A 10996-nucleotide genomic window follows, 5' to 3' on the forward strand; every position below is an offset into this window, starting at 1 on the left:
GTACAAGGTTGACAAGTGAATTTGGATTAAAAGAGTACGAAAAGTTCATTGATATGATTTCAGTTTCCTCATTGCAATTAACCTTTTAAGAAACTACCATTTGTTGAGCTTTGGTGCACGGATGAAGAATAGTCACAGTCATTTTTAAAAATCACTTAAATACTTCTCTCTTTTCTAACTACATAGCTGTGTGAAGCCAGATTTGCTTTTAAAAAACTTTTACAAACAACTTCACTGAGATATCACTGACATATAAAAATTATATATATTTAAGGTATAGAACTTGAGGTTTTGATATATATTCATTTCAAATAGATCACTGCAATTAATCTAATTAGCATAATATCACTTTACAGAGTTACCAGTGTGGGGGGAAGAGGGGGAGAAGCAGATTTTCTTCATATACCTCAGCCAAAACAATGTACCACAACAGGTTGATTGCAGAAGCAGGTAGGAGAATCCAGCTGTCTTCTATTAAGTCAAATATCAAAAATATCTCCAGAAATCTAAAACAATACTATTCTTTTCACTAATTTTATTTGTTTTGTAAAATAGTTGTTTTCATAAAAATGCATTCATACCTAATGAGCTTATTGTTGTTATTTAAAAATGAAATGAATTAATAAATATTTCAAAGATTTCATAGTTTTTCCAATAAAGTAATTACAGATAGACATAGCCCATATGTACCAGTTAACAGTTTATTGATTCTCAGTCCTTCATTGCCAGCCCTACAAAAATAAAGCCAAGCCCTTAAAAAATTTTGTTTTCTTTGCCAGCCTGCACAGTGTTAAGCTTTGTCAGTAGAGGGTGCTAGAGAGACATTGCAGCAGGAGGGGGTATTCCTGTCTGGTTCAGTGTGCTCGTTGGCAGGCTCCCACAGCTTGGGCTTTTATTGTTCCCAGTTCTGTTGTATTGTTACTAAACTTTCTTTTTGATCCCTAAACCATCTCCTATGTTGTAGAAGTTTATAAATATTAAATAGTATAATACAATTCACATGTCATGCAAATGTTTAAATTTAGGCACAAAAACTGGAACATCAGAGTATGACTGCCATTCCGTGATACAATCAATTAAAAGAATTAATAGTTTTCCAAACCATTAATGCCTTAGGACTTTTGGTAGCTCAGCTAATAGAAATGAAGACCCCCGCCATCTCTCCTTCTCTGGTGAGGCAAAATGAGACCCAGATCCGTGCAAACCTGCAGGCTGCTGTCAAGGTACCTGGCCCCATCCTTAGGGGACCCAATACCCTGCCTAGAACGCAAGCAGTCCTAGTGGGTTCAGGAATCCTCATCTTCTCTCCCACTGGGTATAGGGAGGTTGGGAGATGACAATAGAGCTAATTATCTTTGTTGTAGCCATAAACTTGTGGGTCTCCTTTCTCTAAGCAAAGACCTACTCAGTTAGAGTGTACCTGAACATTAGGTTTCAATTAAAATAACAGATAGCAAGAACCCAAGTGGGGCCCAATTGGCTGGGGTAAGATGGGCTTTGACCATACAGAGGAAAGGGGAAAATAATCCATGAGTTATAGCAACCACACACTCTAGAAATGGATGCCAGGGCCGTGCTCAGGACCTCCTCCCTGTCACAGCCCAAGGAGCACTCAGGACCAGCCCCTCAGCATCTGACGTCAGCAATTCCAGAGGACACTGCAGAAATCCGATGATCCATCTCCCCATAACTGCCATATCCTGTACATTTTTACCTAATGAAACCAAGCACTCTTTTTAAAAGACTAAATTATTTTATGCAATTAAAAATTACTGGAGTAAAATGTAATGTTTCCTGCCTCTGTTTCCCAATAGGTAGTGACTTGAAAAATATCAGATCAATTATTAAGGAAGAGAAATAAAATTATACATTTCTATTTCTCTAAACATCTGAAGGTAACATTAGTAAGTTTGAGACCCTGCTACCAAGGTATACTTTATTATTCTCCCTAAATAATACTCACTCTATAAATAAGACCCTCGCCTTCCCCTATTACTAGGCATCTGATGATCATTACATACTTTTCTTTCTTTCTTTCTTTCTTTTTTTTTTTTTTTTTTTTGCAAGAGAGGCAGACAGACAGACAGGGACAGACAGATAAGAAAAGGGAGAGATGAGAGTCATCAACTCATAGTTGTGGCACCTTCATTGTTCACTGATTGCTTTCCCCTAAGTGCGTTAACAAGGGGGCTCCACCCTAGCCAGTGACCCCTTGTTCAAGCCAGCAACCTTTGGATTCAAGCCAGCGACCATGGTGTCATGTCTATGATCCAACATTCAAGCTGGGGACCCAGCACTCCAGCTGCTGAGCCCACACTGAAGCCGGCAACCTTGGGGTTTCGAACCTGAGTCCTCAGTGTCCGCGGCTGGTGTCTCCACTGTACCACCACCTGCTCAAGCAATCAATACATACTTATTAAATTGAAGTTACTGGATCCTAGTCATGTACTATATAGTGGGAACTGGCAAACTTCTTTTTTACAGGGCCAGACAGTAAATACTTTGAGCTTCACAGGCCACCTATGGTCCCTGTAGCAACCACTGAACTCAGCTGTGGTAGTGTAAAAACATCAATAGACAATATGTAACCATAGCTGTGCTTTAATAAAACTCTATTTACAAAAACAAGCAGTGAGTCAGTTGGGCCCATGGGTTATAGTTTGCTAAGTCTGCTCATGCTGTTGCCGATTGCCATCTCTGGAGATTAATGGCTCGTCCTTTTTTACCTTCCAAATCTTGCATGAGTGCCCGACACAGGCACACTCTAAACTAGAACCACACTGAAGGGAATTCTGGGAGATGTAGTTCTTGGCTTCTTCTCTTCAAGAGGGCGACAGCAATGCATAGTTGGCAACTGATAATCTAGCATGTCAATGTTTCTGAATCATAGAATATTCACAGGCCATGATGCCAGAATGACAGATGCCACATTTTCAGAATTGCCTACTATTGATATTAAAACTGTGGATTCAGCTTGCTTAAATGAGACAGCTGAATTCTCCCTCATATCATGTATTGTTGGGATGGCATCCCCAGTATCAGGAGCTCAGGGTCTTTTCATCTCAGTGTTCCATAATTCATGGCTTCTCTACCAAGGTCACTTTATGGGTCAAGGTGGCTGCTGGGGCCAGGTCCACATTCCAGCCACAGGAGGCTGGGTGGAAGAAGGGCACACTCATTCCTATGTCTAAGGACATTTTCTAGAAGTTGTTTGTGCCACTTCTGTTTACATGTCATCGGCCAGAATTTAGTCACAAGGATAAACCTAGATGCCAGAGAGGATACAGATTCAGTCTTTATTTCAGGTGGCCGTGTGTCTAGCTAAAGATCAGGTGGTCTATAAGCAAAGAAGAAAAGAAGAACATACAAAAAGACACGCAGTGACTTTTGATATACCAAGATTTCACAGTCACACCTTATAAAGGCTAGTATTCTGTGAACACACAATACAATACACAGATGGTGTATTATAAAATTGTACACCTGAAGTCTATATAATTTTATTAACCAATGTCACAGCTTATTGGGATAAGCTCTATAAAAAATATTTTTAAAAACTAACGTTCCACAATTACACCATATTATTATAGGCCAGTTTCATAGTCACAGCACATCCTTATGGGTCAAAGTTTTGAACTGCTGTGCTATTCTATGCCAGGATTTTGAATCACATAAGATGCTCATTGGCCAAGGTCCTAGCATAAGATAACATTCCTTCAGGCAAAACTTCTAAATTCACATAAAATCTTACAAGCCAAGAGTCAAAAACAAAGATGTGGTAAACCAACCTTCCCAAATCACATTAGCTTGTTTTGATCAAGAGTCCAGAATTACCGAAGATTCCTACAGAACAAGCTTTCACTCTTTTTGCAAGAGTCCTATAAGCCAAGGTACATGGAGATCAAAATGCCAGAATTACTCTAAATTACTTATAGGCTAGGATTCCAAAATCACATAATATTCTTGTAGAGCAAGATTCTGAAATAACACAGTATTATTACATAATATTTTGATAGCCAGGATCTTAGAATCAAGCATAATTCTTTCAGGCCAAGTTTTTAAAATCACATACTGTTTTAATCAATCAAATTTCCAAAATCATGTAAGTTTATTACAGGTCAAGTTTTCAGAAGCACACATGATATTATTATAAGCCAATACTGCAAATCATATAACCTTTTTACTAGCTAATGTTTCAGTATCACCCAAATTTTTTCATGCCATTGAATCTAGAATCACACAGCATTCTTAGAGCCTGATGTTCCATAAACCCATACAATTCTCAGAGACCAAGTTTCCAGAATCCTACAGTGCTCTTCAACAACCTGAGTTCTGGAATCTCAAATAATTCTTACAGGTGACATTCCTGGGTTCTGGTTCCAAAGTATACCACTAAGATGCCACTAAAGTTGGTTGAGTCTGCTTTCTTCCTTTTTTTATATATATATTTTGCGAAGCTGAAAATGGGGAGGCAATCAGACAGACTCCCGCATGCGCCCAACCAGGATCCACCCGGCATGCCCACCAGGGGGCGATGCTCTGCCCCTCCGGGGCGTCACTCTGTTGCAACCAGAGCCATCCTCAGCGCCCAGGCCAACTTTGCTCCAATGGAGCCTCGGCTGTGGGAGGGGAAGAGAGAGACAGAGAGGAAGGAGAGGGGGAGGGGTGGAGAAGCAGATGGGCACTTCTCCTGTGTGCCCTGGCCGGGAATCGAACCTGGGACTCCTGCACGCCAGGCCGACGCTCTACCACTGAGCCAACCGGCCAGGGCCGAGTCTGCTTTCAAGTTAAGGTTCACAAAACATTACCACTTTCAATGCCAGTGGTGGGCACTCTTCCTTTCTCTAGGCACCTCCAACTATTGCATAATCTCTACCAGATTCTAGAAGTGTTTATATAATTGTGAGAGGCAGGAGGAGCAGAGAGGTGCTGTCATCAATGTATGAAGGGTTAATAATAATAATTAAAACAACATTTATTGAGTGCCTACTATGTGCAGCATACTAGTTCTTGGTGTATTTTACCTTTTTAATCACTCCAGCAACACTGTGATGGAATTATCGTTATAATGAATATCATTAATAATTATCATCAATACTCTCATTTTTTTTCACATACTCAAGCTCAATCTCATAAAAGGTAAGTAACTTGTCAAAGTGCATACAAGTATGGGATCGTAGATTCAAAAATGTAAGCCTGATAGTTTGCTCCAGGACTATAGGGAGATGCCTCCAGCTTTGGGGCAGAGCACAAGGAAAAGACCATCTCATCCTTGAAATAAAAAACTACTAAATTTCAACAGGAAAATAATAAAAAGGAGTCATCTACAGAAATGATCCTTCCCAGGAGTGAATAAAAAGCGAGGAGCCAAGCAAATTTAGGGAGGCATAAATCTTAACCAGGTGGCCAGGGCAGAGCCTTGAGTGCATTCCCCTGTTACTAGGCACTAAGTAACAAGACTTCCTGTGCTGGCACATGTAGAAAGAACAGATGTATTGGCAAAGGGACTGTGACTGTCAGGGAGGGTAATTTAGCAGTTTTTAATCAGAAATGAGTAGGGAAAAGATGCCTGGATTGGCTGACATGAGTATCTGCTTCATCTGGTGGACAAAGTCCTGAGGTGGAAGTGAGTACATCATTCAACAGCCATTTGTTAAACTTCTATCATGTTCTTTAGGTTTGAAGAGGAAATACTATAAAAATGTATACTGCAAAATATTTATCTTTAAGAAGTTCCACTTCTGGCCCTGGCTGGTTGGCACAGTGCATAGTATTGGCCTGGGTATGGACGTCCTGGGTTTGATCCCCAGTCAGGAGAAGTGACCATCTGCTTCTCTCTTCCTCCCTTCTCTCCCTTCTCTTTCTCTTCCCTCTTGCAGCCAGTGGTTCAATTGGTTTGAGCATGGCTCCAGGCACTGAGGATAGCTCAGCTGGTCTGAGCATTGGCCCCAGATGGGGTTGCTGGGTGGATCCCAGTTGGGGCACATGTGAGAGTCTGTCTCTTTATCACCACTCCTATCACTTAAAAAAAAAAAGAAGTTCTACTTCTTCCTGACCTACGGTGGCACAGTGGATAAGGCAACAACCTAGAATGCTGAGGTCACAGGTTCAAATTCTTGGGCTTACCTGGTCAAGGCACGTGCAAAAAACAACTACAAATTGATGCTTCCCTGCTCTTCCCCGCTCCCCCTGCTTTTCTCTCTCTCTCCTCTCTCTAAAATCAATAAATATTTTTTAAAGCTTTACTTAAAAAAAAAGTTCACTTTACCAGGTGGAACAGATGAACAACAATCAAACATAAGTGAGAGGTGAACGTGCATGTGCGTGCGTGTGCGTGCGTGTGCACAGACATACACAGACACTGTCATACAGAGACAGAGGTGAATGGAGAAGGCTTCATGGAGATGGAGATGGTGGCTGGATCTATAGAGACAAGATAGAAGAAGTCTGTTGGGCGGGTGAAACTGGCAGAAGTGATGGGAGGCCTTCTCATCTAGAGGACTCCCCAGACACACTGGTTCCCCAGGGGAAAGCAACTCTGCCCGCCATGTACATAGAGCTCATCTTAGGAAGCATAGGGAGCAGGGAGATGAGGGCCAGACTGAGTCTGGTTTGGATTCATCAGTGGCCACAGAAAGCTATTGAATGTGGGGTTCTAAGACGGGGGTGCTCTGCACAAGCATGTGGGGAGGTGAGAGGATAATCACAATAAAGTCCCCACCCTTTGATTACCTTCTCTAGGCTCTCATATTTTGGGCACAGATATTTCAATTGAGTATTTCACACTGCTTACTCTAACAAAAAAAAATTTTTTTTTGTATTTTTCTGAAGTTAGAAATGGGGAAGCAGTCAGACAGGCTTCTGCATACACCCAACTGGGATCCACCCAGCATGCCCAGCAAGAGGCGATGCTCTGCCCATTTGGGGCGTTGCTCCATTTCAGCCGGAGCCATTCTAGCGCCTGAGGTAGAGGCCATGGAGTCGTCCTCAGTGCCCGGGCCAACTTTGCTCCAATGGAGCTTTGCCTGTGGGAGGGGAAGAGAGAGATAGAGAGAAAGGAGAAGGGAAGGGTGGAGAAGCAGATGGACGCTTCTCCTGTGTGCCCTGATTGAGAATCGAACCCAGGATTTCCACATGCCAGGCCGACACTCTAGCGCTAATCAGCCAGGGCCCTAACAAAATTTTTTATTATTATTTTAACAACTTTCATGTCAAATGTAACCTTTGAAACTATTGAAAAGACACTGCTTTTTGAGACAACACTTGGGGAGCCATGGCTGTTTACCTCCCTGACCTTATTCTCTCGTGGACCCTGACCAGGGGAGGACCAGCTCATGTTTGACTTCTCTCCTCTTCCCACAAAGGAGTGACAGTATCACCAATCAGCCAATACCCTGTGATTCAACCCCACTGGCTTCAGCTCCACAGTCTAGCTACTCTCTTGGCGAGTCTGCCCCTGGTTCCTCTTGGTTAGGTTTATCTATTTACTTGTTCATGCTTTCACCAGTATTTTTGTACATATATTAAATATTTGTTTAATTTGTAAATTTATTAATCTACCTCTAATTCCCGCAACCTAGTTGAGAGTTTCTGAATTAAAATTCAGTATGCAGGATTTCCACATCTGACCAGGATAGAGCAACAAAGTTCAGACTTACCTTCCCACCATAACAAACTAGCAAACTGATCAAAATATTATGATTGATTGATTTCAGACACTGGCTAACAGGCAGCATGGCATTGTGATTCGTGAGAGAAGGGAAACAGATAAGATGAGCCCAACGATGTCTCTGAACTGGTGTCTAGAGGGCTCAAGCAGAGCACGGTGGCTTTGTGTTGAAGAGAGAGAGATCAAATTTCAGGGATGTTGAAGCAGCTTGAAATGTGGCTAGAGTTTTAGAGAAAAGGGAGTTATGCAGAAAACAAAATTCAAAAAATTGCATTGGGGTTCCCTTGAATGTTTGCTGAATTATAAACCATGCACATGGAGGCTGAAAGTCCTCACACTGAAGAACAACTGTGGATTTGTAAGTTGAAAGTTTCCAGGGTTGATATAGGTGAGGAGATGTTTAGGCTTCAATCAGACAGAGTAAAGTTTTTATTGATCACCCAGGACATTCATTTAGCTCCCAACCTACCCTAACAAAGGTTTAAACAAGCCTCGAAAGAAGTGAGTTAATTCTTTGACAATTTAATCTCCTGATACAAAAATCACAACATTCTTTCCAGGGAGACAAGAAAATAATCAACCGCATAATATTCACAATTAAATTAAACTGTAATTAAAAATTACCACACATGTCAAGAAGCAGGATGATGTGACTCAAAACCAGAAAATAAATCAAGTCAGTAGAAGTAGAAACAGAAATTTACAGAGAAGACAGAATTAGCAAACAAGATCTTTAAAACAGCTATTATAAATATATAATGTATGTTCAAGAACTTAAAGGAAAATATGAACATGATAATGAAAAATAGAAGATACAAAACCAAAGTAGAACCATATTAAATTGTTAGAGGCAAAAATACAACAAGTAACATGAAAAGTTCACTTGGATAGGGTTAAGAGCAGATTAGAGGCATCAGTGAACTAGAGGACATAACAATAGAAATATCTAAACTGAATCACAGAAATAAAAAAGGCTGAACAATAAGTAAACAGAGCCACAATCACCTATGGGACAGCAAAAGGCAGTCTAATAAGACCCAGAGGGGAGGAGCAAGGACTGAAAAATATTTAATGATTTATTGGGTAAAACATTTTCCAGATTTGATGAGAAATGTAAACCCATAGACCCAAGAACCTCAATACATCTCAAGCAGAACAAAAAGAAAGAAAGAAAGAAAGAAAACCAGACAAAAGCACATTACAATCAGGTTGCCGAAAATCAATAATGAAACTATTAAAAGCATCTACAGAAAAAAGACATTCTATGTCAGAGAATAAAAGATAGAAATATCACAGATTTTTTGTCACAAACTATACACACCAGAAAACAATAAAATACATCTTTAAAGTGCTGAAAGAAAAAAATACTGTCAACCTAAGTTTTTATATTAATAAAAAATATGCTTTAAAAATGAAGATAATCTAAAGAACTTTCCAGGCAAACAAAAGAGGATAGAATTCCTTACTGGCAGACCTACAGTACAAGTAAGGATAAAGTAAATTCAAAAAATTGATACTTGGAAACTTGGACCTATGAAAGAAATCAAGAGTATAAAAAAAGAGTAAATATCTTAGTAAATTAGTAAATTTGAGAGTACTTGTTAGGGAGTGACATTACTAAAACAGCAACATAAGTCATTCTTGACTTTACTTTCCCTCACAAGAATAACTAACAACTATTCAAGAACAAGACACTAATGAGAGCAATTTATTTCCTCACAGTTCTGGAGACTAGGAGTCCAAGATCAAGGTAACGGCTGGTTGGTTTCTAATGAGGCCTCCCCTTGGCTTGCAGATGTCTGCCTTCTTGCTGCGTCCTCACATGGCCTTTCCTCTGCACGCGCACATTCCTGGTGTCTCTTCCTCTTCTTATAAGGACACCAGTGCTATTAGGTTAGGGCACCACCCTATGACCTCATTTAACCTTAATTACCACCTTAAAGGCCCTGTCTCCAAAAACAGTCCCTTGTGGGAAGGGGTTAGCACTTTAACATATAAATTTTAGCAGGTACATAATTTAGTCCATAACAGTCTTCATTAAAATTAAAAACTTCTGCTCTTTGAAAAACATCTTTAATAAATGAAAGGCAAGCTATAGCCTGGGAGAAAATATTCACTTTACAAATATCTGACAAAGGACTTATAGCCTGAATAGATGAAGAACTCTTGGAATTCCATAATAATGGAAAGCACAGCTAAAAATGTTCAATAGATTCAAAAGATACTTCACAAAGGAAGATGTCAGAATGCCCAATAAGCATGTGAAAAGATGCCCAGCATCATTAGTCATCAGGGAAATGAAAATTTAAAACCACAATGAGATATGATGACATATTCACTAGCATAGTTAATATTAAAAACTGACAATTCCCAGACTTGGAAGGATGTGGAACATTGTTGACAACAGTGTGAAGTAGTATATAACCCATTCAGAAAATTTTGGCAGTTTTTATAAAGTTAAAGGTGTATTTATCACGTGATCCAGACATTCTACTTCTATACCCAAGAGAAATGAAAATATATGTCCATGAAAGATCCACACATGTTTATTAGCAGCTTAAGAAAATCCCAAAATTAAAAAGAACCAAAATATACATAAACTAGTGAGTGGATAAATAAATTGTAGTATATCCATGCAGTGGAATACTATTTGGCCATAAAAAGGAATGACTATTGATACATGTAACCACATGGTTGAATCTCAAAATAATTATGCTATGTGAAAAAAAACATGCTTAGAATTCCATTCATTTGAAACCCTAGAAACTTTAGAAATAACAAATGTATGCTGTAGTGATAAAAAGCTGATCAGTGGTTGCCTATGGCTGGTTGTAAGAGTCATTGACTGGGACAGGCACAAGCACACTTTCAGGGGTAAAGGAAGTATTTTATATCTTGGTGTTGTTTACATGAATGGCTAACACTCTAAATGGGTGCATTTTACTGCATGTACACACATGTGTGTATATATAAAATACCTCAATAAAGTTGATTAAAATAAGTTTTAAAATCTAGCAAGCCAAGTTTCACTGCGCAGCAGCCCATTCTATCAACAATGTTGACGATTTTGACCTTCTTCATGAACTGTGGTTACACTGTGGACTGGGGACAAAGTGCATTAGGCTGAACTTGAGACAGGAGTTTGGAGATCTTCACTGAGGGAGCAAGTAACAAAATTTGCATTTCTATGTTTTAATAAATAAAAAATATTTGTCCCAAACCCTGCAAAAGGCTCTGTCTCGAGTTAAGTTTGTTTGACCGTGGTAACCATAAAGTCTTGTTGAATCCTCCCATGACACAGAAGGAGGGGACCCTAACACTTTTCCA

General features: G+C 39.7%; 1 protein-coding gene across 1 annotated transcript in view; it reads right to left on the bottom strand.

Annotated features, from left to right (window-relative positions):
• CORO2B (coronin 2B) overlaps positions 1-9409 on the bottom strand; it is a 188071-nt gene extending 178662 nt beyond the window's left edge. The window contains exon 1 of the mRNA XM_066273092.1: positions 9390-9409. The gene's annotated coding sequence lies outside the window, so the exon portion shown is untranslated. The remainder of the gene's footprint in view (positions 1-9389) is intronic.
• Between the last annotated feature and the right edge of the window lie 1587 nt (positions 9410-10996).

Source organism: Saccopteryx bilineata, chromosome 4, assembly GCF_036850765.1.
Source record: "Saccopteryx bilineata isolate mSacBil1 chromosome 4, mSacBil1_pri_phased_curated, whole genome shotgun sequence".
Lineage (NCBI taxonomy): Eukaryota > Metazoa > Chordata > Mammalia > Chiroptera > Emballonuridae > Saccopteryx > Saccopteryx bilineata.